The 20,005-nt window shown below is 52.3% G+C and overlaps 1 protein-coding gene across 1 annotated transcript in view; it reads right to left on the reverse strand.

The window, feature by feature from the left end:
* Nucleotides 1-8,445, reverse strand: part of DISP3 (dispatched RND transporter family member 3) — a 49,015-nt gene extending 40,570 nt beyond the window's left edge. Inside the window, exon 1 of the mRNA XM_029945913.1 lies at nt 8,063-8,445. The gene's annotated coding sequence lies outside the window, so the exon portion shown is untranslated. The remainder of the gene's footprint in view (nt 1-8,062) is intronic.
* Nucleotides 8,446-20,005: the final 11,560 nt, after the last annotated feature.

Here is a 20,005-nt window from a genome sequence, read left to right on the forward strand (position 1 = left end):
GGGGTCTGCAGTGAGAGGGCAGGGTGCAAGGACTCAGACTACCTCTCCCTGATCCTGTGCTGAAGGGTGTTCCAGGAGACAAGAACAGTTCCCTCCCCTTTGTCAGTACTTGGGGTCAGGCTCTGCCAAATCAAGATCCTGGCTGTCAAAGTCCTCCAGCCCCACTTACCAATTCTACTTTTACCCATTCATTCATTCACTTTTTCATTCATTCATTGTCTTAATTCATTCATCTGTTGGTGCTTGCAATAAAATAAAGACTTTCTAAGGCACCTGGGTGGCTCGGTTGGTTAAGTTTCCAACTCTTGATTTTGGCTCAGGTTATGATCTCACAGTTTATGAGTTCAAGCCCCACATCAAGCTCTGTACTGACAGTGTGGATCCTGCTTGGGATTCTTTCTCTCCCTCTCTCTCTCTCTCTCTGCCCCTCCCCTGCTCTTTCTCTTTCTCTTAAAAAAAACTTTAAAAAATGATTAGAACAGTAAATGAAAACTAAACTAAACTAAACTAAAATAAGTAAAATAAAATAAAGACTTTCTGTTAAATTACCTTTATCTTGAACTCCCTTCCTCCAGAAGGCTCTATAAACCTTCCTACCCTGGGTCTATTCTCATGCTCATTAATGCCCAAAAGTGTCTCTTGGCTGACATGTCCCTACTCGTCACAAATTCCTGGCGCTGTTACTCTGGAATCATTTGCTCAAAGCCTCTGGAAAACAGGGTCAAAACGACAGGATCCCTTGCAAGGAAAGTGCAGATGCTACTAGCCTGCAATGTTCTTCACCAGTCAGCTTCTTCCCAGCTTCTCTGGTTCAAGTTCACCAGTCAGCTTCTTCCCAGCTTCTCTGGTTCAAGTTCACCAGTCAGCTTCTTCCCAGCTTCTCTGGTTGAAGTGGGGAAGGAGGGCTCTCCTCTGGCCAATGACCCTCTTCCAAAGCCTGACTTCTCCCTAGCTTAGCCTAATGTGTCTCAGGGCTGGATGGCAGACAGGAACCAAAACCAACATCCTGCCTTTGTGAAGCCACAAGATGATGCTTTAAAACCAGCAAACACTCTTCAACCAGGGATCTCACACATGCAGTCATGTCCAGAGGGACTGAAGTCCCAGCTGTGTCCACATGGCATGAAAAGGGGGAACATCTGGAAGAAAGGCAGACAAGTCCTGCCAGTCTGCCAGATGTCGCACACATACGGACATCTGAAACCTGGCCTGCTTGGCTGTGTGGCAGTGAAGAAGCATGTGGTCAACCCATGTCCCCCTGTCAACAAGGACAGGGCCTCAGTCCACATGTGCAAGTTACTCAGATCACTGAAGGATCCAGAAAGTATTTGGGTTGCAATCTTCAGAGATCTAAGTCAAGTTGTTTTGTCACTTTGTACTTCACATTTCTCATTCTTAAAATGACATAATAATAGTAATGCTTTGGGGTGCCTGGTTGGCTCAGTCAGCTCAGCGTCTCACTCTTGATTTCGTCTCGGGTCATGATCTCACAGTTCGTGGGTTTGAGCCCCATGCTGACAGCACAGAGCCTGCTTGGGATTCTCTCTCCCTCTCTCTGTGCCCCTTCCTGATGCATGTTCTCTCTCTCAAAATAAGTAAATAAGCTTAAAAAAAAAAAGAAAATCCTTAAAAAATAGTAATGTCTTTGTAGGTCAGTTATGAGGATGAAATTATAGTACCCATTAAGCCCTAAGCCCAGTGCCTGGCAAGCATAAACATTCCAAATATGTTGGTGTTTATTAGAATCACTGTCATTGGGACACCTGGGTGGCTCAGTCGGTTGAGTGTCTGACTTTGGCTCAGGTCATGATCTCATAGTTTGTAAGTTTGAGTCCCACGTCAGGCTCTGTGCTGCTCAGCTGGAGCCTGCTTCAGATCCTGTGTCTCCCTCTCTTTCTGCCCCTCTTCCACTCATGCTCTCTCTCTCTCAAAAATAAACATTAAACGAACCAAATTTTTAAAAAAAGAATCATTGTCATCATTGGTGTGTTCGCTCTGCAGAACTCTCCTAGCTAAGAACACAAGAAATCCCCCAGGACGGTGCAAAGACCAGTACAGGGGGGCAAGGACACATACTCCTTCCCCAAACTTCCCAGGACCACCAGTCTGCCAAACCCTTTGCCCAGCTCAGCCCCATTTAAGCTGCCTTCCCCAGAGACCAGAAGATCTCCACATTCTCCTCCATGATAGGAATGGCTTCCAGCTGGCACCACTTCCAGCTGGTGTGTCCTCCAGTAACAAGGTTTGGCAAAGGACACATTGTCCAAGTGCCAGTATGTGTGTCGGATGCCTCGGGCAGATGGCTGGGCGGGGATGAGCCTTCCCTACCACATCCCATCTTCCACTGAGACATCAAGCTTGGAGGAGCACGCAGGTGTGCTGCAAGCACCGCCAGGGCAAATCTTTCCTCCTGATCCTACAGTGACTGCTTGTTTGGATCATGTCCTCTGAGCCCCGAGGGACAGACACCTAGGTTCCTCTTGTACATCCAGAGTGGGACCCAGAGGAGCCATCACTCACTTTCATCCATTGCCTCTGCTCCAGGGAGGAGATGCCGGGCAGGGACAGGAGACTCTAGTGAGCTCTACAAGGACAGAGACAGGCTTTTTCACTTCTGCACCCAGAGCTTGGCACACAGTGGGTCCCCCCAGGCAGACACTTGTGGGATGCAGGATTAAGGAGAAGGCTTTTCCTGGTAGAGGAGGTTTAAGCCTCTGGACACTTGTCTCCCAGGACATCACCCTCTGGCTCCAAGGAGCATGTCATAAGAGACCTAGATGGCACCTGCTGGCACCTGAGTCCAAGCCAGTCCTCATTGTTTCCACTACCTCCTCATTTCTAACGGTCAAGCTCACTGCATACAGCAAGACCCTAATCAGCCTTGTGACAGCTTTTTCTGAATTTCCCAGGTTCCCATCTGGTTCCCTCAGAAGGGAGGAACAAAGGAAGGAAGCAGGAAGCCAGAATCAAGGGCATGGCTACTGGGTTCTTCCCCGAGAACCGACACTTCAGTAAAGTCCCCCAGGGGAAGGTCCCAGGACCCCGCGCCAGGCTCCTTCCTTCCAGGTTTTGGCAGAGACACAGCGTCTGTTGGCACAAATGCCAGCAAGCGTGACAAGACCTGGAGGGGTAATATAAATAGCCTGCTGCTGCCCATCAGCTCCTCCTTCCCCTCGGCTTTGGTTCCAGACTTTCTCCTTCTTCACCCCCAGAATAAACCTGCTAATGGGGGTTCAGTGGGCTCCGCCTACCTCTTGGCTAGCTGTGTGACCTTGGGCAGGCGAGTCAACCTCTCTAGCCTCAGCGCCTTCAGCTGTGAAGTGGAATAAGAACACCTACCTCCTGGTGTTGTGGGGATTACATCCATGAGTATACGCAGACGTCAGCACGGCACCTGGCGTATGATCAATGTTCTGTATTTGTTAGTGTTGTCATTTATGATGATGCATAGGTGGGGACATGGGCAGGCTGGCAGGGTCATGTTTGAGCTGGGGGTGCAGAGTGTGGAGGAGAGGACTTGGTGTGAAATGCAATGAAAGCCAGCTACATTTCACCTCTGCACTTGGAAGAGAAGTATTATCTTTACTGCCTGCATCGGTTCTGCGCCTTCACTGAGGGCCCTTGGAGGCCAGCCTGGCTCCCTGGCATTCAGACCATACCACCAATGTGCTGCGTGATGCTGGGCAACCCACCCCCTCTGAAGTAACCTCCCCGTTTGTACCCCTGACATCTCACAGAGGTTTTTTTTCCTAGTCCAAGTCTCACAGGGACTTCTGCCTGAGCCCATCCACAGGCAGACAGATTTGGGTTCCCATGGTTGCTGACAATCCAAGATGCAAAGCAAAGCCCCCAGTCCCAGCGTCAGAAGCCCACACCCCCTGAGAGATGGCCAGAGCTAAACTCAGGAGACGACACTACCCTTCACCCTTCACCCTTGCGGGGGGGACAGCAGAGGAATTTACATTCTTTTGAAAATTGTCTTGTAAATGGTTTCTTGACAAAAACTACTCATTCAATGAATGGAGGAATGAATGAATGAATGAATGAATCAATACCAGAAACAATGCAGAGTACTGGGCAAAATAGGGTCTTTCGCTTTATTCGATTAAAATCTGACTCTCATGTGGCCTCTTTTAAGTGTATGGCTTTGGGCAAGCCTCTTCACTTCTCTGAATCTTGATTTTTCTCATATATTAAATGGGAATGATGACCCATACTCCACGAGACGCTTACAAGGTTAAGTGAAATAGTATATGTAAATGCTTAGTAGGGAATCAACAAACGGCAGCATCATTATCAGCATTGTTATTCCCAGCCTGCTGCTCCATTTGTAAGGCAGAGGACTGAGGCCATTAGCCTTGAATGATGCCCATTTCCAAAGAGCTCTGATGACCACACAGACACATATTAACTGCAGCCCTCCCACCCGTGTGCCTTCCAGCTGGGAGGAGCTCACTCACTGGGGGAGGCTCTGACGCCTTCTCTGGGCTACCCCGGCAGCATCCCTGCCTCTGGCTTTTGTGGAGCAGCCCGAGTGTGAGCCACGCTGTCTGCCCGTGAAATGTGACTTTCAGAAAACATGCGTATTTGTGAGTTGGTGCATGCTTCTATTTTGAGCCAACACTGCCCTCTTTATTTATTTTCCCTGGGCTTTGCATTTGGAACCCAGCTTGGAAGGGTGTTTTGACAGACTTTGACACTCTCCGGCTCCTCTGGTGGGAGACATGCTCTGGTGGGGGAGGAGGATTTAAAATGACAAGCTTTCTCTCAGCCAGGGCCCATTGACAATCAGACACTCCTGGCTTCACTGGACCAGCCCTGGGTTTCTCCATATTTGGGTGGGAAGTGGCGTAGAAGAGGTTCAGGTGAGGATACAATTTCAAAGAGGAGGAAGAAACCCGAAGAGACCAATCATTGGGCTTCCAATCATAGTAATGCTCCCATCATTATCAACACCAGTAATGTTATTGTCAACTGCGGTCACCACCACCGCCATTTTGGGGGGCTTATTTTTATGACTGACAGTGGGCTGGAAGACCGCCCTTAGGAAAACCAGCTCATCTTTCAGCATCTCTCTGTGCTCATCTGTAAAGGTGATTTTGCAGTAGTCAGCTCATGGGGCTGTAAGAAGTGGCCGCTCAGTCAAATGGTAGCAAGGACTGTCTTGCCTCCTGGTCTCACATCTTGGCCAGCTGCCCATGGACAGCTGACTTGGTCAAGTCTTAGGGATTTGGGGCTGATTGCCAAGACCCTACCCACCAGGCAGCCCTCTAAAGTTGCTCTCAGCAAGTCCCTCCTCTGTGGTCATTTACAACCAGCTCAGAGTTGACCTGAGCTCAAGGGGTAATGGAGAGACCAGAGAGATGTTTAAATGTTTAAACTGTCAGACAAAAGAGCTTAAACCATGATTCCAAGGCTCTGAGGGTCAGGAGATCCAGGTTTAAGTTCCTACTCTTCATTCATTCATTCCTCCATCCATTCATCCATCCATCCATTCATTCATTGATTCACCCACTAAACATCCACCAGCAGAACTAGTGGTTCATGCAGAAGACATACTGACAGCAGAATCAATGTCTGCCCAAGTGGAGATTGCACTTCAGCAATGTGACCTCAAGAAAATTACTTGACTTCTCTGATCCTATAAAGGAAACATCTTAACATCCATTGCTCAGGGGACAGAATGAATTCACCAGTGCTTTGGGCAGAGGAGGGGTACCATAACCTCTGAGGTTAGAAACATGATTTTCAATCCCACCCACACTCAAGAGTGAGTCAATGTTCCACATTACTAAGACCAAACAAGGAGTCTTGAGGGTCACTTCAGCCACCCCTGCACCAATGGGAAGCCTGAGGCTCAGAGAAGGGAAGTAACCTGCCCGAGAACACACTGGGAGACTATGGCCAAGCTGAGGCTAGAACCCAGGTCTCCCCACTTCCACTCCAGTGATTCTCCTACCACATCATACTGGGACTCCTCCTCTTCCAACGAAGTTTCTGGAGTTTAAGGGCAAGAGCAGAAGAGGTCTTAAAGGGCAAGCCAGAACATGGGTACTGGATGTTTCAAAATCCCCATGGGGTGAGGGCTTGCTGTGATTCCAGAACAGAGGAATCCCAGCCCGTGGGAGAGACCGTGGAGGCTCTGAGACATCCAGCCCTAGAAACGTTCCCAGGGAGGGGCTACAAGCTGCTGAGGCCAGAGGCAGGGAGAGAGGTGCTGTCAGACTTTCAAAGGGAGGGGAGTGGAGGCATGGAGTCCACCTGGAGAATAGAGTCAGCTCCTCCTAAGAGTCAGCTGTGACCATATGGGAGCAAAGAGTGACTGGGTCAGACCCAGGCTGAAGGAAAGTTGGGGAGAGAGTGAAGGCAGCTGGGAAGGAGAAACTGGTGGGAAAGACAAAAAAAAAAAAAAAAAAAAAAGGAGGGGGAGATACATATGGGAGAGAACAGAGCAGGGAAACAAAGAGAAAGTACAAGCAAAAAATGATGCAGAAAGAGGGGTGTGTACTCTGGTCGTAGGAGATTTGTCTGGAGTACATTTAAGGAAGGGGGGCAGGCATGGGGGTGGTGAGCAAAGCAAAATGGATTCTGAGCCTAAAACCAAGATTCTGTGAAGGCCAGGCTTCTGCCCAGATTCCACTGGGCCACAGTGTCTTCTTTCCATTTGGCAGATGCCTGGCTTCCTGCTCAGGTCTGCATTGGTTGGGGGGGGGGTTGGGGAGGAGGGTAGCTGTTCCTCTCTTGCCTCCCCCCCTCCCCCGGAAGTTTGTGTGTGCACGGGGAGCCTGAACAGCTCTATGAGTCACTGGGCATCCCTGTGAGCACCCGGAGGGGAGATCTGCAGTCTGGGGCTTGGTAAGATGTCGGGAAACAGGAGGATCCGGAGTGAAGATGCCAGCTGGATGCTAGTGCTTGTGGGAAGACCTGCGTGTGTCCACGTGCAAGTGGATCTTCCCTCTGTGTGGACTGTGAGTAGATGTATATTTGCGTGAGTGGACTATGAATCTGTGTGGGGATTGTTCGTGGGTGGTCTGTCGATTTGTGTGAGTGTGCGCATGGACTGTGGGTCCATTTGTGGGTCGATTTGTGTGAGTGTGCGCGGGGGTTGCGGGTCTCCAAGGTCGCCCCGTGGCGCTGTCCGCGGTGCTGACCCGGGAATTGGATGGGAGGGCACCTGCGCCCAGCCTCAGGGGCATGTCGGAAACCTGGCGCCGGGTGTGCAGCAGACAGGAGCCCAAGAAAGGAAGCCTCCAAGTCTGTCATGGAGGCGCCTTCCTAGTCCACCTGAGGGTCCCACTCACCTCCCCCTCCCCCCCAGGGAGTTGGGAAAAGTTCTCCCAGCGGCGAAGTTGGCTCAGGGGACTCTGCGCCACTTCACAAGGAATCTTACCCCAACTCTCAGCGCTTGCTACTGCCCCGCTGCCCACCTCACCTCCACCTTCACTCGCGTCCTCGGCAGGGCACGGGGACCCTATCGTGCTGGTCTGTCCCAGAACTCCCGCGCGCCTGGCGGGACCTGCTGCCGGGTTACTTGCTTTCCAGGACTCGGGAAATGTCTGGGTGAAGGAAAGCATGAGTGCCCTAAGGTAGGGAGTGGATGGAGAGGAGGTCATTGACCTTTTCCTCCCTCCCACTCTAGCCGGCCGAGAGCCGGATCCGGGGTGGCTTCAGACTGCCTCAACTTTTATGGAATCAGCCATCCACCCGCGAGGACGAGCAGGCGGCCGGAGGTGGGAAGCCTCCCTGGAGATCGGAAGCCTCGCCGATTGTGGACATCCAACTAGCCCGTGCAGAAAGAAGCTGCTCCGACCCCGTGAGGAGTTGGTGCGGAGCTGGTGCCCGGCCATAGCGGGGCAAGCTCCGGGCTCTGCCCACTACCGGCTGGCTTTCCCGGGGGGCGCCAAGGCCTGCACCCAGGGCTGGCTGGAAGGCGAACGAACTTCACACACAGCCCCGCGCAGGCCGGTGTGGAAGCGACGCGGAGGATTTGTCCCTTCCTCTGAGCGATACATCCCCCAGCCCCGACCCGACTCGGATGGCGCCCAGGGGCCGTCGCACTCACCTCGGCTGGCCAAGCTGAGCTGGCTGAGCCGCGGGCGCGGGAAGAAGGCGCACCGGAGCGACCGGGGGCTGCGGCCACCCTTCCGTGAGGACTTGCCCCCTGGCGGGAGTCGCAGGGAGAAGCTCTTCCGTGGCTGCAGAAGGTTCCCCGCTCCGCTCTGGAGAGTGCAGACCCGCGCGCAGCCTGATGCTGATCCTGGTCCCCAGCGCGCAACCGGAGCGCTCGGCGCCGCCGCTGCCTTTTATTCGCCGCCCGCCTTTGTTTGGGTCTCGGCTCCTACCACGGGATGTGGGGGTGTCCGGTGCAGGCTCTAGAGCCGCGCCGCCCCCCAGCCACTGGTGCTTCAGGCCTCCACTCCGCCTGGCTTTGCGTCAGTGGCCGGCAAGGGCCTGCGCTCCGCCGCGCTCTGCTGTCCCTGGAGCCAGCCGCCAGGCGCCGCCGTGGCCGCCGCTCCCCCTTCGGGAGCCGCGCGGTGGTACAAGCGGGCTCCCAATGCCGGGGGGCGGGGCTGCAGGTGGCGCAGCGACCCCTGTGGGTCGATCTACGCCTCTGCAAACGGCCCAAGCTGTGCCTCCCGCCCCGCCCCCAAGTTTCGTAGGTTCCCAGGTCTCTTCCCAGCCTTCTCTCCTCTCCCAGTCGGTCGGCACAGCGTTGGCAGATCACCAGCCGCCTGGACACTCTAGGGCATCCCCGGGTCTTCTCCGGAGGGAGCTGCCAAACCCGGGCTCCTGGCGCCGTCCCTTCTTTCTCCATTCACCTCTCTGGCACCAGAGTCCAGAGCCATGCCAGGCCCTGGGACCGGGCATCCCTCCAGTTCTAGCACATGGTGTGCCTGACACCCCTTGTCCGAAAGGCCACAGGGAGAAGGGGCTGGAGAACGGGGGCCAGGGCCTGGCCCATTTCTCTTCGTCAGGGGTCCGAGAGCATTGGCACTGGTGTCACCAGGGAAGAGCAGAGGACCTGGCTCAAAAGCCAGGGAGCCATAGGACCCCAGATGCGGATGGGATAGTTCTACTTATGAAAACCAGAAAGGTGGGAGGGGTGAGCCAGGAGTTTGTCATGCATCCGCAGACGGAGTGCTGAGAGGAGCAGGGAAGACAGAGATGGGCGACTCCCAACCTCTGCCTGCAGCAAGTTGCCAGCTTAGAGGAGAGAGAACACCGGAGAGTTCTAAAATGAAACACCAAGCCCCGCACCCACACACAGGTACTCGACCCATGCCAGTTTCTCCAGCCCCTCTCTTTAAAAGAGGAAAACCAAGTTAAGGGCATCTCTAACTTGAAAGCTCTGCGTGTTCCCACGGTCACTCACCTGCCATTTCTGTTCTCTCTGGTGTGCAGTCCTGGGAGCTGTACCCACTGGCTCGCTTTCAACTGGCCACATTGGTATTTATGACCCTGGATGCCTTGAGAGCTGATCTATGCAGAAGCAAATGGCCCGAGCCAGTGTCCCTGCCCCGGCACTCACTCCCCATGTGCTTAGGATCCTCAAGGGAACCATTGCCAGACTGGCCAAGCCTGTTAGGAGACTCCCAGTGGCTTCATCGGGCCTTGAAGACTTTGGGTTGGAGGCAGCTCCTGGCTTGAAGAGTGCCACCCTGAGCTGTAAGGGGAGAAAGACAGAGAGAGGAGGCCTCTCCTGAGAAGTGGGGAGCGTGTATGTTGCTACCCCCAGATCAGAGGCCAGATCTGACATAGGAGCACAAAGGAACAGACCCAGCACCCCCCTGCATACTTCTGGTCCCTCTTGCCACATCCCAGAGAGAAGCCAGAAAATGTGGAGCCGAGGGAGAGGGTGGGAGGAAGGAGAAGGAAGGGGAAAAGATTGATTTTTAAGGGAGTAACAGGGGAGACACAAAATGTGTTCCCAAGCCCGCTGAGAGCAAAGGGGTTTTTTTGTTTTTTGTTTTTTTTGTTTTGTTTTGGTTTTTTGCTGGGGGAATGGCTTACTCTTCTCATTTGGTTGGATGGCTGCTTCCAGGAGCTTCTCAATGTTCTCTAAGGCTCCTGCACTGTTCCTCTCAGTCTGACAGATCCACAGGGAAAGCCACTGTGTGCTCCATGGTGCTGAGCCACCCTCGGCCCATCCTGGAGACACAGTCTTCTCTCCCTTGGGAAAGATTTTCAGTGGTTTGGGGTCCCGGATTCATGTCGCCTAGCTAGCCACAGCTGTGGCCACCTTGGCCTGCCTCCAGGGGGCCTCCAGATGATCTCCAGTGGGGGATGGGCTTGCTCTGCTCTTGTCCAGGGATTTCTGGTTACCCAGGATGCAGAGGCGGAGGCCCGTGCAGTGGGGGAGGAAGTGGGGAGGACTGTGGTGCCCAGAACACTGAAAGGATGCAATTTTCCTAGGCCATCAGCAGAGTTTTAAAAATGCAAATGGAGCCGGGCCTTTGAAATATGCCTGCCATAAAGTGGGGCTGGTAGTGGCAGCGGGAGCTGGCACGGGTGTGGAAAGTCATGAGAAGCCTCCTCGTGGGGCCTCAGATTTCCTTTCCCCCACTCCCCACCCTGCCTGCAGGATGCCTGTTTATGGGGCGACTGGGGATGCTGGAGCCAGAGATCCCTGCCCAAATTCAGGGCGCCTCCCTGATGCCTCCTTTACCTCAATGATTTGCTCAACAGGAAGGCTGCAGGGAATGAGATTCTATATCCCCCCACCCCCGAACCCCCCACTCCAGGGCTATCTGCTGGAAGTTCTTCCTGGGTCTGATTTAAATGCCTCTTGGTGCCGATAAGCGACTTCCCTTATATTCTATCTTCACGACTAATTGAAAAGCTTCTTTTATAAGGGATTTGAGCTATAAAGGGTTGCTTTGTCCTTCATTCCCATCCTTTATTACTATTTTCATTTTCTCTCCAACCATGTCTGAAGGAGGGCTTCTGAGCCCAGCCTCTGACTCCACCACTCGCGATAAAGTTGCATTTCTGTTCCGCCCCTTCCCAGCTGTGTGACCTTGGGCAAGTCCCTTCACCTTGCCGAACTTAGTTACTGCATCTATAAAGTGGGGATGGTAAAAGTACTCATGTCATAGTGGTGGCTATAAAAAGTTTATGAGAGAAGTAAATCTCAGTGCACAAATAGCATTTAGCACAGTGTATGACACAAAACAAACTCTAAATAAATATTAGGTGATGATGATGGTGGTAGTGGTGGTGTTTACCCATTGAGCCAGAGATCGCCAGGAAGTGACCATAACACTCTCACTGCTTTGCCCCACCCCTGGTGAGGCGGACTATGTACAAACCATGTCCTCTGGCCAGATGGTTGAGCAGCTGAGGGGAAGCGTAAGTGGGGAGGGTTGGAGGTGTTTATCCTGAAAAGTACAGTAGATTAAAACCGTTGCTCCCTTGTTCCAGCATCAGGGAATTGAATAATTACATTTAAAAGTAATTCTCTCTTCCATCTGCTAACACTGATTTCGGAGCTCTTGGCCCCAACCTCCCGTCTCACCTTCTTCAGGAAGCCAAAGATTAGAGGCAAGTGAACTAGGGTGTGTTAGAAAGACCTCTGGATATAGGAGTCTTTTACTAATTGTATGACCTTGGGTAAGTCACTTCATTTCTCTGAGACTAAGTTCCCTCAACTGCAAAATGGGAGTATAATGACCTGTGCCTGTAATATGCCTGCTGGTGTCTTTTCAGCTGAGGTGGAGCACAGTTTTACAGGTAACAGTCTGATAACTAGTCATGTATGTAGTTATATGTTGTTATATATAGTTAGAGATAAATAGAATGATCAACCCCTCTTTCCATGACTTTCAGGGTTGACTGCACTTCACTTGATGTAATGGATGCAAAAGAGATCAGGAAACTTGCCCAAGTTCATGATGAATGAATTTCTGACTCAAGGTCATAGAACAAGTTAGTGGAAGTGTTGGGTTGGACCTGGGGCCTCTCTGGGTTCAGTCCTGAGCTTCTCCCAAGGCACCATCTTTCCTCTCCCCTTCTTCCTGGAGCTCTGTTTAGGAGGTGGCTGTGAGTTTATGGGGGGCACAGGATAGAGGGGCCAATGATTCAAGAGAAGAGAAAAAGGTGTGGGGATGGGGGTGCCTGGGGAGACAGGGTCTGGGGGGACAGGGCAGATGGTAGCCCTCCCCTCCTGCCTCCAGAATTCTGCAAGCAGCCAGAACTCCCTCCAAGGAGGCAGGCAGCCTGCGCCAGAGTGAATACAATCCAAGTTATTAATTGTCTGCAACAATTAGCCCCAGCACTTGGGCCTAGGCTCTGGATAAAAAAAAAAAGCCAATTACAGCTTCATCAATATTCACTCTGCTGCATAATCCTTCCCCAACACCACAGGCCACCCTAACCCCCATCCGTGTTTCTAGGGAGCCTTTGCTCTAACTCCAGCATCGGGGAGAAAACCACGTTTTCCTGAGGTTTTCAAGAGTGGAAGTCACTGAAGGGTTAGACCCTATGGGGGCATTACACATAGCAAGGCCAAAGCCCTGGCAGGGAAGAGCAAGACTGTGCCAAAGATCTGGACAGCGTGCCGTTAGCCAAAGACTGTCCCATTGTGCGGGAGAGAGTGTAGCCTCCAGGTTGAAGGGTTGAAGTAAGTAGGTTCCCTGAGGGTCTTACTGTTAGTAGAGGCAAGGGAGAGATCAGAAATACAACCCAGTCCAGTCACGTACTGGCTTCGTGGCTTTAGGGAAATCCCTTCATGTCTCTGAGCTCATTTCCTTATCTGCAAACTTGGGATGGTGGTCTCACCTCTCCATGCAGGGAGATTCAAGGAAATGCTGTGCAGAAGTGCATAGCCCTACAATGGGAGGCACAAAATGAGCTGGAAATAAATAGGAGCTATTTTGTGCCATATGGACAGAGCCCTGGCAGGACTTTCCGTGCTGCCTGTGGGTCCCCTTTCCCTTGGCAGGGGAGCAGAAGCGGGAGGCAATGGGAAATGAAGTAGATGGGGGGAGTTGGGAGACATGGACACTGAGCCCCAGATTTGCTCTAACTTGCACTGTGGTCCTGGTGCCCTCCCCACTCTGGCCTCTTGTTCCGGCCTGACAAATGAGGGCACAAAGCTAGATGAGCTCGAGAGCCCCTCTACCTAATTTTTTAGGAGGGTGTGGGCAGAAGGAATGAGTTTAGAATGGGTAGGAGGCCGTGGGAGATATAGGAGCCCCAAGTGTTCAGGGGTGAATGGCAACAGTGATCAATGTAACAGGCCTGCCAAAAAAAGAAACCAGTTATATAAATAGTTAAGCCTAGAGTCACAAATCTGTCGGTTCTGCATCTGCTAAAGAAACCACTTACCTTTTATCAAGACAGGGAATAAAGATCATCACCTGGTTCAGAACCACTTGAGAGAGGCTGAGTAGAAGTTCCCAGCACAGTCCTGATTGGTCGGGTATTTCAGGACCACGAACAGCGGCAGATGCCTACCTCCAAACATCCGGGCCACAGTTGAGGGGAGGGCAGAGGGATTAGGGACATGGCCCACTGAGATGGTGCACTGCTCAGTGTGAACAATGCTGAGGTTCAAGAATAACTCGGTTATGCATGGTGTGTGTCTGTCCAGCAGGGTTGCCCAAGTGTTAGAGAACAGGGTCATGTCTGGGGCCTGTCTCCCAGCTCCTTCTCAGGAGTATCTAAGACTTCTTGTGCACCTGCCTTTGTGTGAGTTCTTTCATAACTCAGCACAGAACTCCAGCTCCATCTCCTCCCCCCTACCCCCACCACCTCGCCCTATCCAGACCCTTTGTCCGTCTGGCCTCTGCTTCCTGGCACAAGTTGGCCCCTGCCTCCCTTTGCCTCAGTCAGCCTGGCTGGCCCACTGGCGCCAGGAGCCAAGCCAGCTTTAACCCTGACCACCAGGCTCCATCTGGGTCTCAGCAGCGACAACAAGAAAGAGCTTTTCTGGCATTTTCCCAGTCAGAAATCTGCACGGCTCTGATGGGCTGCTCCAGCGCCAGCTCCTATCCCAGCACATCCAGTGTGGGCAGGGTGGGGAATGTTCTGTGCCAGGGGACTCTGTGGTCAGGACCCCTGAGCGGGAATGAAGGGCTGGTAAAGAGAGCATCAGTGCTCAGGTCATCAAAATACCTTTTAGGCAGCAAGGGATGCTACTGACAACATCAACACCATTAATAATTAATGGCGACCATTTCTTGAGTGCCAAGCTCCCTATATGCATTATTTCATCGAGACTCACAACTGCCCCTGGAGGTGACTAGCTATCATCCTCCTCACCAGGGGAGGAGACTGAGGCTCAGAGGGTAAGTTGCCTCGGGTCACACAGCAGGTAACCCCCTCAACCCCAGGAATTTGATTCTATCACCCAGATTTTTTAAAAACCACATTGTTATTCCCATTTTTCAGCTGCAGAAACTGAGGGTCAGAGAGGTGAGGGGCTTGGTTAAGGTCACAGAAGTCAGTGATGGGGAGGATTTGAACCGAGATTTACCTGATGTCAGAGATACCACATTTGTCTGTTCCACTCTACTGCTCCCTGATGAATGACGTCGTGTTCGGTGCGCACTCCCAGAGCCCCTTACTGTGGTGCTTGGGGCTCATCCTAGGCCTAAAACTCAAGTCAACTTAATCTCCCTGTTCCTTCTTAGGGAAGTCCCTGCCTCTCTCTGAGCCCCAGTCTCCAGAGGGAAACATGCTAAGACAGAGCTCACATTCCAATTGGAGAATTGCTTTGTCTGATAACATTCTCCCACGGAAACTAGAAAGGGCCATTGTGCAAAATGGCAGCACAGTCCCCAGGACCCAGGAGAGCAGGGTCATACCCAACCCTTCCAGGACAAGTTGCAGGGGTCAGGGCCGCTGGCTGTGAACATACTATGTGATTGCCATCACCGGACGGCTCCTGGCTTCTCATTTATGAGGAGACTAAGGTCCGGGGCAGGTGAGTGCAGTACTGTGGTTGTCTGCAGACAGCACTGTCCCTTTGGCTACCCCTCCAAGGCTTCTGTGTCCTTCCCAACACCTCTGAGTCCTCATTTTGCAGCTGGGCACGTCTGGAGCCAGCTGTTCTCACCAGCATCGAGGACCACATCTGGTAGATGCGGTAGCAGAGCGCAGGAGGAATGCATGAACAACCTTAACGGCCGTGTTGGGGAGCAGCCCCGGCCAGGCCAGCAGGGCTGGTTGTGCCTGGGGAGCTTGACTGGTAGCAAATCCCCACACCCTCCCCCTCCTCTTCCTCCCTGTCCGCCTCCTCTTCCTCTCTCGCTCTCTCTGCCCTTCCCCTGCTCCGCCTCCTCCTGGTTTTCCTTCCTGTATCTCCCCTCTACACCCCCAAACACTCCCACGCTCCTTGCCTTCCCTCCTTGACACTCATTCCTTCCCCGATCACGACCACAGTCAACATTTGCTGAGCACTTACTGTGTGACCAGCCTGTACCAAGCAGTTTTCCTGTGCCATCCTATGTCATCTTCACGACAGTCCTTGGGAGAATAATCGTTCTCTTTACAGATGAGGAAAATATGGCACAGAGAGGTCAGGAGGTTAAGCCCACAGTGTCCTGTCCCTTTGCTCTGCCGGGCACAGTGGTACTGCATTGCACACACCAGAGGTGGTGTGATCCGTTCTCTCCAACCTCGGATGGATTGTTTGGTAGAAGCTTTTTTCTTTTTCTTTTGATTTTCCTTTAAAGCTCTAAGCTGATTTCATCACCCCCCAACCTGGATTGGTGTTCTCTGCACCTTCTAATCCTTCCCTTCCCAGAGTGTGTATGAGCAGCCCCAGGCTTTTGTTAAGTCATGAAAATGCAACCAGACCACACACACATACACACACACACAAGACCAAGAGTTAGTGGGCCAAGTGCAGAGGACTCATCTTGTCCTCTGGAAGTTTTATGATCATGGTCATTTCAGTTCATGGCTAACTAAGGCCGACAGTGCAGGTGGCTAAGAGCATGGAGTCTGGAGTCTGACAGACTGGAGCCCATTTATTTATTTTTAAAAATGCTTTAAACATTTATTTATTTTTGAGAGGCAGAGAGAGAGACGGCACGAGCAGATGCTTCACTGACTGAGCACAGATGCTTAACCGACTGAGCCACCCAGGCGCCCCCGGAGTCCATTTACAATGATGTCACTGGCCGGGGAATGGTGGCCAAGTCTCCTGAAGTCCCTGAGTCCTGGGGTCCTCACCTGCAAAACGGAGACTTACCTCAAGGAGTGGTTGTGAGGACCCAATAAGGAGAGTGTGTGGTGTGTCTGGTCTACAGTGCTCAGGCCATTGCCTTTTTCCATCTCATTTTGGGTCAAGGGAATGAGAGAAACATAGTTCCTCTAGCCCAGGATGGTCCTCCTGGTACTCATTCAGCAGAAATGGTTCTTCCAAATATATTTTTGGTAGGATTTGGGTAACACGATCACCGCTGGCATTTTTGTTACATGTCCTTCGTGTGTTGTGTGCCTTGCTCATATCACCTCCATGGAACACGTGGGTCCCGAGCATAAGTCCCAGAGCCAGAAACCTGTATCCCAATCCCGGCTCTGCCACTTACTAGCTGTGTGACTCTGGGGAAGTCACCTAATCTTTCTGTGCTTCACTTTCCTCATCTGTAAAAGGAACTTCTCATAGCACCTTCTTCCTAGAGCGATGTTGAAGAGTTAGGGGTGGGTGGAAAGCATCGAGATCAGTGCTTAGCTATGATAAGCATGAAGCATAAATGTCAGCCATTATTATTTAATCTCCATGACAATCTCAGAAAGTGGATGGTATCATCCTTGTTTTACAAAAGAGGTAACCAGTAGAGGTTAAGTCACTGATCCGAGGTCATAGAGCTAGTAAATGGCAGAGCCAGGATTTGAGCCCAGGCCTGGATGATTCCCAGGCCTACAGGTTTCACACTGAAGCCAGGACAGAAGAGGAGAATGGGGCTCTGAGGCTCAGTCAGCCCCTCCGATGCTGTGACCCAGATGAGCTCACTCCCGCCCTCTTGCTTCTTCTCATCATTCTCATTCAGTCATTTATTTCAAACACACTCCTGTTTTAACTCTGACAGATTTCCCGGGTTGTTTCTGCTCCCAAACCTGCTCATTCTGCAGGCTCCCGGGCGTTGGGAGCCTGCAGAGCCCCTGAATCTGTCTTGCTCTCCCTCCTGCCTCGTGTGAGCTCCGGGAAGCCAGGAGGGCTCCCAGGCACCCAGGAAGCCCCTAGGACTTCTATTCACTGCTGGAGGGTCTGCTGATCCAGGAGCTCCATGGACCCCCCTTCCCCACTGCCCTGACCCAGTATGGTGCTCACGATCCTTTCCTCCCCAATGGTCTCTCTCCAACCCTATCACGCCAGCCCCTCACCACCCCCAGGAACCGGACTCCCCTCCTGCCCGCAGGGCTCGCTGTCACTCAGATGTGCCTCTCAGCCTTTCTCACGTCACTCCATCCTCCTCAAAGCCTCTTTCTCTTCCCGCTGAAATATTACTCATCCTGAAGGCCCAACTCATCCTTTCCACGATGGAGCCACCCCCAACCCTATGGCCCACTCTTTGCCTGGAGTCTTCAGCTCTTTCTCTTCTTTGCTCCTGGAACAATTTCACACATCTATTTGTGCATTTATCACTGTGTGACTTGTTTTCTATATAGAGCCTGTTGCGTGAGGGTACATGAGGTGTGAGGGCCTCGAGAAGACTCGGCAGGGGGGCCACTTCCCAGGCCAGGGCTGGGGGATGGAGGGACAGATCACCAGCTGCAGCAGAGCCTTGAGTCCAGGGACCATCTGCTCCAGGACCTGGCTACTGAGGCCAGAAGCTGGGGCCGCACATTACTTTCCCGTGACCACATGGCACCTCACTGGGGACCCGCAAAACCTGGGCCCCCAACTCCTGATTGTGTGGGCCCCCCCAAAGCCCCAGTTGTACATGTGGGCTGATGCACACACGCTCTCTCTGTCACCCAGGGCTCCAATCCTCCTTGCTACTTTTATTCATCAGCTATTGCCACAATAGCTGCATAACAAACCATGTCAGACTCTCAGCCGCATTTAACATCGATGCGTATTTTTTGCCCACATGTCTAGAATCTGACCGGAGAACTCTGCGTCGGGTTGTGGTCTAGCTCAGGTCTGCTCCACGTGTCCCGTCAGGGGCTGCAGCTACCCTGATTAGGTTTGTGGGCATGACAGAAATGCCGGGGCACGAGCACAGCCGTGTAAATTCCTCCCAAGGCTCTTCCCTCATTGTATCTGCTCCCACCCCATTGACAAGAGCAAGTCCCCAGCCAAGGCCAAAGTCAAGTGGTGTTAAAGGAGCCTCAGCTCACCATGTCTCCATGGCCAAGGTGTGGGATGTAAGACACCAGTCTGGGAAGCTGGAGTGCTAATTCAGTCTTCCATGCCACATTTATGCCTCCACCTTCCTTCTTTACAGATTCAGATTGGTCGCTACTGCCCCCCGCCCAGGACACTACACAGGCCTCTCCGGCTTCCTTCCCTGCATCCAGTACCCACAGAACTTTGAACTGAAGCTTCACCTTCTCCCTCTGAAACTTAGCTATGCTGACTGCAAAATAACCATGGAAAAGAAATGTAAAGAGAATATTCAGGCTCCAAGAGTGGGATGTAAAGAAAGAGGAAAGAGGCACATAGTTTGTTTAACTTTTGGAAAGGTGGAGAATGGGGAGGATTTCTCTTCACCCCCATCTTCCTGCACTACCCTTTGTCCCAAATCTGAAAGGTGAGCTTTAGGGACCTCCTGAAGCTTTGGTTCTCATAGGGCCACTCATCTGTATGGCTTCAGAACCTTGACGTGGGGCCTTATTTTTATTTATTTTGATCAGCTCACCATTTTTTGATAGCAGCTCACCAATTTCCAATGGAGAACCATTTCCCCTTTAGACCAAGTGTCTGGGGGGTGGGAGGCAATGCACATGTGACCAAGGCCTAAGCCAATCAGAGCAGCCCATCCTCTCCTTGACTCAGGGATAGAACCATGGCAAATCCAGGTCAATGAAAATTCAGTCTTGGACTTTTGTCAAATTTCTGGGCATGACATGAGGAGTTAGAGGGAGCCAGGATTTGTTCCTGCAGAGCCTGAATCTGAAAGGCTATGCACTTTGCATTACTAGTACCCTTCATGGAACTGTGTCAATTCCAAGAAGAAAGTGCACCAACCTCACCATGAACTGAGAGGCAAAGAGAGACTTGACTTAAGCTCCTGAATCAAGCTGTGCCTGAAATCCTACCTTGAGACTTTTCGGCTCTGAAATCAGGTAAGACAGGTTTTCTATCACTTGTAACTGAAAGAGTTCTAATTAAATAGTCTTCGAATCCTATACTCATGGAATTTGGGGGCACCTAAAGCCAAGGATGCTAGGATGATAAATTTGTCGAATCTCAGAGAGTTGAAGCCCTTGGAGACTAAGCCTCACTGAGGAATACAGAGAGGGCCTCAAAGCTATGGATGTGGAGCAGGGGAAGACCCGCAGTGCCGCATGCACCCCCACTGGTGCCGGCACACTTGTCCTGGTCCTGAGCCCCTGCAGCTCCAAGCACCAGACTGTAGATTGGCCTGGGTGAGCCATGTGCAGTGAGATGTATAATCTCCACTTCTTCATCTCAGCGATGGCCCTTCGTGATTGTGTTCCTACATGACACCCTCTTACCCTTTGGTCCAAGCTGGCAGTACACACGGTGTTGCTAGGAGAGGCTGCTGCAAACCAGGGTCTGGAAAGCCTAGGACTGCTCAGAGGGAGAGGCGGACGGTAAGGACACCCCTTAGAAGAGCTGCCTTCAGCCAGTGGAGAAGCCTGCCCCAGGCCGTCCTGCTCTGAGCCAGGCACCCGGCCCAGTGTGCCAACCTCCCTTTTGGCCTCGGGGCCCAGTCTTGCTGGCTGACCTTTCTGAGCAGGTATTTCAGGAAAGGGAATGGAGCTCACGCCTCGCTCTGGCTTCCCCACCGCTGAGACCATCTTCAAAGGTGCCAACGGCTGACCTGGCTCCTGGGTCCATTCTCTCTGCCAGGACTGAGGCTTC

The sequence above is a fragment of the Suricata suricatta genome, chromosome 8 (genome assembly GCF_006229205.1).
Source record: "Suricata suricatta isolate VVHF042 chromosome 8, meerkat_22Aug2017_6uvM2_HiC, whole genome shotgun sequence".
Taxonomy (NCBI): domain Eukaryota; kingdom Metazoa; phylum Chordata; class Mammalia; order Carnivora; family Herpestidae; genus Suricata; species Suricata suricatta.